Source organism: Mizuhopecten yessoensis, unplaced genomic scaffold (assembly GCF_002113885.1).
Source record: "Mizuhopecten yessoensis strain PY_sf001 unplaced genomic scaffold, ASM211388v2 scaffold6647, whole genome shotgun sequence".
In the NCBI taxonomy this organism is placed as follows: domain Eukaryota; kingdom Metazoa; phylum Mollusca; class Bivalvia; order Pectinida; family Pectinidae; genus Mizuhopecten; species Mizuhopecten yessoensis.
Genome location: NW_018406654.1, coordinates 308,749 through 315,795, shown reverse-complemented (window position 1 = coordinate 315,795; position 7,047 = coordinate 308,749).

The window sequence follows — 7,047 nt, the reverse complement described above, 5'->3', positions numbered from 1 at the left end:
CTTAGACAATTCAGCTAAACAAGTAACCGTCCGTGTTCTTGCAGCTGAAATATTACATATTTATTTATGATTTATTTTATATATATAGATATACATATTTTTTTTAATTTTTGGCAATATTTATATTTATGTATAACATAATTTGCATACTTAAAATACAGCAAGATGAATGGTGCAGAAAATGCAAAATGCTTAATAAGAACTGTCATACTAATTTTATATTTTTTTCACATCCTTACAGTATATAGGTCATAGTTTTTAAGCCATTATTGCATATTTCTCTTTCAATATTCTCATGAGAGGATTTGTTCAAAGGTTCCGAAAAAAACGTCAACAGTAAAAGATATTCTGAATGTGTTTGTTTTTGTCATTCTTTCTTCCTTTGTATAATTTTCCGATCTATTATTTTTTGGTTTGCTCTAGATCTTTATGACATGGAGTGAGACATGCTGTGTGTTTTTTTACCCTGAAAGTATTCATATATGTATACATCATGAGTATGTTATAATACTATTTGCATTTGTTGTTACACTCCACAACACCTTTATATTATTCAAGTATTGTATAGTTCACCAGTTTATCTATTATTTGTTTGTCTAAATTTATACGGTTTATCAGCTAGAAATAAGAAAATTCAAATTTGATATCTTAAATGTACGAAATGTTTTGTTTAAACATGTAATGATATACGTTCCGGTATCGTTTTTATATTGACCAATCTGGATGATCATTTTTTATATACTGCATTTTAATCCGCGGGTGAAGCCAAAATTCAATAAGTTGCAAATTTTGAACATCTTATTTAGATGCAATACTTTATTATTATCATTTCACATATTTTGTATATTCTATCAAAATATCATAATCCAAATTTATCTAAACGTCTTTAATGCGGTGATATGACGAAAACCTAGACGTTGGTTGTTATAGGGTTTAAAGTCGCATTAACAGCTAAGGTCAGTTAGGTCGTGTCTCAATGTGTTATGTATTTGTACATGTGTGTATGCGTGCAGGAGACAGGGTATGTTGGTGTATTTGCATCTTTGTGATAACGCGAATCTGATGACGACTTTATGGTGCTATCTTACTGAAATACCATGCCGAAGGCACCAAGCACAGCACTCCGTCCTGTCACCCTAAATGCTGGATGTCGAGCAGGGGATAACAACTACAAGTTGAAGGACTTTGGAATGCCTCGCTCTGAGGATAAAACCCATTACCTTCCCCACCTGGGCGAATGTTCAACATCGAAGAAGTCAAAAGTGAGGTAATGTCAAGCAAGGCGGAAATAGAAGACAGGTAGAAAGAAATATAAACATCCTAAATTTTGCAGTGGGTTCAGCAGACATTTTGGTCGATTTTGTGTCACCAAGTAGGGGGCACATAAGCAAATTCCCAATTCTAACGGGGGTCCCAAACATGGATACCAGCAGGTGTATTTCACGATCCCCGACCTGCAGGGATGAATCTTAGACGTAATAAGGTTAATGTAGGACTATTGGCGATACCAAACTTAGCAACGCAGTTGACAAATAAAATGCATCCCTGATATGAGTTACGGATAAGGTCATTTAAACCTTATCCGGAAACCGTATTGAGCAGGAGACCCAAAATCTCACATCATGGCTTGATTCAATTTATTGCTTATTAACTAAAAACCCGTAAAACAGCTGCTTTTCTAGTTAAGTTGTAAACAGTCCGCACATTTCTCATTTGCATATGAAGCCCGGATGGCAATTGCTAATAACGTGGATGACCCTGAATGACACAAAAACGTCATAAATGACGTCACGAACAATAGCGTAACCCAGAAAGGTCACTTTAATTTGCCTGCCAGTCTGCGCGTGTAAGCGACCTAGAACTGTTAGGGGGATATAATTTTCCAGCACCGCCAAAATGCAGATATATTGGTCTAGTATACAAGAAACCAAACGAAAAACGAACAGAAATAGATCTAACCTGATCTAGTAAGAAAGTATAAAGCCCTTTGTCAGTCAGTGATCTGGTCCTGTGTGCACGTTCACTGTTGTATTTTGAATGTTGGATTTGTAAAGCGTTTGCTAAGCACATGCGTCTAAGACGGAAGTATAGGTGTGTCAGGGTTTATGAATATTTCGTTGTGTTTTAATTTTCATAAAATATTGTTCAGTTTGAAGTCTTAATGTTTTTATTACTGATTGATGCGTAGGCACAAGCACCATGTTTGCGTTTGTGCCCTCAAGTAGGGGACTCAAAAACGACCAAAACAAATCTGCTGCTCCTATTTCAATATTTGGGATCTTAATCTTTCCCTCTTCTTCTACATTCTTTCATTACCTAACGCCTTGCTTGGCAATATCTTACTTTTGGCTTTAATGTTGTGCGTTCGCCCATAATCGTCGTATAATAAATAAAGGTTATGTTTACATTCAGGTTGTTACATAGGTGTTATTGATTGTGAAGGTTAAAAGAATCAACATTTTTTTTTTAAAGTACAGAATAACTTGGTTAGAGGTTGTTTTTTAACAAGAGACAAGAGTACATGACGACAATCGTGCCTATAAAAAAAACCCCGCTAAAATGAATGGCATTCAACATCGAAAAGCAATGCAATTTATGGGGTAACTTCTTCACAAGTTTGCAGTTGTCTTTGAGATAATCTTACCTATTCATCAACATTTTCACTTTTTGTACCAATTCATATTCAAGACAAAGTTTAACGAAACAGAGAGCGTCAATGACCCTCCTAAATGCTGCTAAACATCAAGTAGTTATCCTGCACTCCCCATGGAAAATAACATCCATTTAACCATAAATAACCTCACGTACGTGAAACAGTTTGATTGAGCGCCAAAACTGTCGCCAGGGAATCCTTACTATTCTGCAAAACCCATCAGTCGCTACATATTCAGTAGTTACGTTTTAGTCCCGTTTTGACGGATAGAACTTCTGAGATGGAATATGGTCGTAATTATGATTAACCTATGTTTGTCTTGTTGTTGAAACTAAATTTACACTTGATGATTAAGAGTTCATCACTTGCATGGAATGATAACAAATTAATATGGCATTGACTTGTTTTTTTGAAAGAGTTAATGCATGTTTTCTGCGGTACTAGTTTATCTTTAGGAATATGTAAATTGTATAAAATTTAAATATTTCATAGGTTCATATAACTCTTCTTTTGTAATGCATTTTAAACGGTTTTCAGTCTGATAACTTCCTTAACACCGATGTATGATAGCATACCATATATATTCGTATATTGCATTTTAATGTGTTATATTTACATTTGCATGGCATTGTCACTATATAGCCTCTTTGAAAGCTGTGTCGGATATGATTTTCCAGCACCGCCAAAATGCAGATATCTAGCTAGCGCGTATTATGTTGTTTGCTTGCAAAGCTGTGTTATTAAAAAAATATATCATAAATACCATACAAAACAGTTCACTGCTTAATTATTATATATACCTGCTTATTGACATTCACCATTCCTATGGGTATTACTTAATACTCAACCGCATGCATGCATGTACGTATCGAGTGAAACCCAAATTACAGCTTTTGCGAATGTTTAGGAGAGGTTTATTAGTGAAATCATGAGTGCGTGGCATATTCGAAATTTACATCATATGATCTCAACACATGCAATAATTTCATGTATCAATCTATCACCATATACATTTTTATCGATAAGAAATCCTTTTTCGAATATACAATTATTCAGAGTAAATGTATATATAAATGCACAAACCCACTCACTAGTTAAATGAAATAATTTATCGGTAATATAACTTAAATATAAATCTTCGGTGGTAATGACGTACCTTATTTTGAAAATCAACGTGAATCGGTTGATGAATATGCATATATCTATCACTAAATGAAGTGCTGGATCATTATTAAAAATGTGTCGATAACTTTGAATTTCAAGACAATATATTATATTGATGCGTTTTCGAAAAGTTCTTATGCTAACATAATTATATATAAAGATCGTTCGCGGTAATGACGTAACTTATCATGAATATTAACGTTAATCGGGTGATGAATATACATATATCCATCACTGAAATGAATTATAAGATCATTATTATAAACTAGTCGATAATTGATGCGGTTTCGAAAGGTTCGTTCCCGGATATGATGAAGCAGGAGCAATACTTTACTGTCTATGACGATTCATTATCTTAAAAAAAAAAGGAAATTAGAAAATTCAAAAGAAATAAATGAATATATATCTTGTTGAAATAGATAATTCATGACAAAAATACTCCTATACAATGAATCGTTATGCATGAATGAGTATTAGCTTTGATTCGTTATGCTAATTTTCCTCGATATACACTCTGTCTCTGTATATGTAGAAAACTGAGTATAAAGTGATTCGAATGCTTATTTTAAAAGCTAAAACATTTGTGTTTTATTTCAGTTTTAACATGACTGAAAAGTCCGATAATCTTAATGCATAATTTACCAATTTAGTTTGCTTCGTTAAACAAAGCATTAGAGTAAATCGACAATATTATGTCGTAAAATTAGTATAACATGTATTGGTATTAAAAATATATATTAAATATTCCACTCAATTCAAATAAATTGTTCAAGCTCAAACTAAGATGCTTGGCTGAAGTGATAACTCATTATCTGTCCTTAGACTCAAACTCAAGATATATTCTTAAGTCTAAACTCAGATTCTGAGCTTTAGTTCAACTTTTAATTCCATAGTTATGCTTACAGTTCGATTTCATTCTCAAATGAAACTCACATAACTCAAACTCAAGCTGAAAACATATTCCATGTGTACAGTTTTCTGTATTTAAAAAATATGTTTTAAAAATGTATTAAATTTTGTCTTCTGTAAATGACTGAGACATGTTGAATCATTTTTAGATAAAGTGTTATTCCATCATGATAGTTATACCAGAAGGTTATTTTAAGGAAGTAGAAATAAAAAATAAAAATATGAGAGAAAAAAAAAATTAACGCTTACAAAATGTTCTGTCCATTTTAATATTTATCTAGCTACTATCATTTGTTATCCGTAAGTATGTATGTTAGATATTAATTCCTGTTTTTTTTTCTATTCGCTTCAACCGGTAACATCATTAGCAGTAGGACGAAATCTTAAACAAATAACTTCTAAAAAGGAAATCATTCTTTACGGATTTCTTATTAAAGATAATACATACGAAAACAACTCAACAACACTGTTCTATATGTGAATCAGTGGAAAGACCAGGATTGAAACGGGTTTACTTACTGAACTGCATGGTTAACTGCAGAACCATGGCTCAATCATGCTACAGCTATGCGAAAAGTTCTCAATTATTTGAATTTCAAAACTTAGACGAGTTTTCTCACATTTTAAATCATAAGTGTGTAAAGTGTATGCATTATGACAGTTCCACTACTTAAGTAATACATATGTTGCAATGCACAGGGGATAGCACGCTCACCAGCACGGTTCATTGTCATGTACATTTAAAGATGAACGTAACATGCACACAGACGATTTGACAAATTTCAAGGGTCACCATACAGACATAGCATTCGTTAGTTCATATTTTGCCATAATGTTGTCTATAGTGTGTCGATGTACAGTTATAGTGACACTTCAGTTTTCTCGTTTTGTTAATTTTCATTCACAACACATTTTATTGACATAAAACAGTCAATGGGATGGGGCACAAAAACTTACAATTCACGAGGCTCTGTTTCTTTCTTTTTGTGTATTTGCCTTAAATGAAACAAGGATTCATAGGTGATCATTAGGCTAAACAAAGTCATGTACAATGTACGTGACTTAGTTGCATCAACTACTGATATCGTAAAACAATCCACAATATGAAGATTGTTTTGTAATACCTAAAGTGATAAAGGAGGAATATGAAAGTTACCGAAAGTGTGATATAATAGATCAATTTATTTCTTTGTATTAATTAAATATAGTCTCTTGAAATGTTATAAGTGGTTATCGGTATTTTTTTTTGTTTTTGTATTTATCAATAAGTCCCTTCATAGAGACAAAATGAGGGATGAAGTTCAAAAGGGGAAGTTGTTACCTGACTCGCTATATAAATGCATATTAATCAACTTCGACTGTTTCCCAGACAATTCACCAAACGAACTATAGCTAATGTGTGCTACCGTAAAACTGTGGGCTAGTCCCCGAAAAACTGTTGACTGGTCACGTGAAACCGTTGACTGGTCACATGTTAGGTAATCGAACGCACCTATAATTACAAGCACCCCGATGACCAAGCGTTTTTGGTACTGGATTGTTGACGGTTGTCTGTCGGTAGATCTAAACATCACATTCGACATAGAACTTTGGTTTTTCATTGGTCAAGTAACAAAACAGTTGTTTCATGCCTTATTAGTCAACAGTCAAAACTATTTTCCCGAGGAGTTGGGACCCTCCAGATGAACTGTTTCCCGAGGCCGCAGGCCGAGGGAAACAGTTCATTTGGTGGGTCCCAACTCCGAGGGAAAATGGTTTTGACTGTTGACTGATAAGGCATGAAACAACTGTATACTATTGAATGTATATAGGTGATTATAGGAACTGTTATTTTAATTTTGATAATGTTTATTTTTGTAGTTGCTGTATATGTTATGTAATTTATTCGATGATGTATTGTATGTGGGAGCAATTGTTAACCGCAAGACTTTTTTTTTTTGATTGCCATTGTTTTAAATGCCGTTTAAGGACCCCTGTACCACTGCCTAAAAACTGTATTGTCTCTGCATAAACCATAGTTGGTTAAATTATCAATGAAAAGAAATCATATCCTGCTGCAGTAATAAATGTGAAATATACAAATATGATCAAAAACAGTGTTCTAAGCTTCAAATTAAGCTGATGCTACATTAAGTTTCGAACCCTAGACTTCAGATTGTTAATACTGTCGCTCTGTCACTCTACTGAAAATAGTGTCAGATAACTGAGCTACCGGGTAAGCGGAGGTTCGTCGACCGATATGTGCTACAGTTAAATACAAATAAAATAGAAGTTACGTTAATGCAAAATCCACAGTGAAGCGAAAAAAAAATCTTTAAAAC